The sequence below is a fragment of the Trichechus manatus genome, unplaced genomic scaffold (assembly GCF_000243295.1).
Source record: "Trichechus manatus latirostris isolate Lorelei unplaced genomic scaffold, TriManLat1.0 scaffold00058, whole genome shotgun sequence".
In the NCBI taxonomy this organism is placed as follows: domain Eukaryota; kingdom Metazoa; phylum Chordata; class Mammalia; order Sirenia; family Trichechidae; genus Trichechus; species Trichechus manatus.
In genome coordinates, this window is record NW_004443994.1 from 6,386,159 (window position 1) to 6,387,204 (window position 1,046).

Below are 1,046 nucleotides of genomic sequence, written 5' to 3' on the forward strand. Positions count from 1 at the left end.
CCTTGTATCCTGTTCTCTTCACACTCCCTTGCTTCCAAAGGGATGAGACCAGTGGAGTATCTTAGATGGCTACTCACAGGCTTTTAAGACCCCAGACACTACTCACCAAGGTAGAATGTAGAACATTGCCTTTATAAACTGGGTTTTGCCAGTTGAGCTAGATGTTCCCTGAAACCATGATCCCCACAGCCCTCCGTCTTTCTTTTCTTTTTAATGATCTTTTGCTTTCTTTATGTATAATGTCCTTGATGTCATCCCACAACTCATCTGGTCTTTGGTCGTTAATGTTCAATATGTCAAATCTGTTCTTGAGATGGTCTCCAAATTCAGGTGGGATATACTCAAGGTTGTATTTTGGCTCTCTTGGAATTGTTTTAATTTTCTTCAGCTTCAACTTAAACTTGCATATAAGCAATTGATCTGTTCTGCTGTCAGCCCCTGGCCTTGTTCTGACTGATGCTATTGAGCTTTTCCATCGTCTCTTTCCACAGATGTAGTCGATTTGATTCTTGTGTTTTCCATCCAGTGAGGTCCACATGTATAGCCATTTATGGTGGTGAAAAAAGGTATTTGCAATGAAGAAGCCGTTGGTCATGCAAATTTCTATTATGTGATCTCCGGCATCATTTCTATCACCAAGGCCATATTTTCCAACTACCAATCCTTCTTTTCCAACTTTTGCATTCCAATCATCAGTAATTACCAATGCATCTTGGTTTCATGTTTGATTGATTTCAGGCTGCAGAAGCTGGTAAAAATCTTCAATTTCCTCATCTTCGGCATTAGTGGTTGGTGTGTAAATTTGAATAATAGTCATGTTAACTGGTCTTCCTTGTAGGCATATGGATATTATCCTATCACTGACAGTATTGTACTGCAGGATAGATCTTGAAATGTTCTTTTTGATGATGAACGTGATGCCATTCCGCTTCAATTTGTCATTCCCAGGATTCAAAATGGCCAATACCAGTCCATCACAGCTCACTAATGCCTAGGATGTCGGTCATTATGCATTCCATTTCATTTTTGATAACTTCCAATTTTCC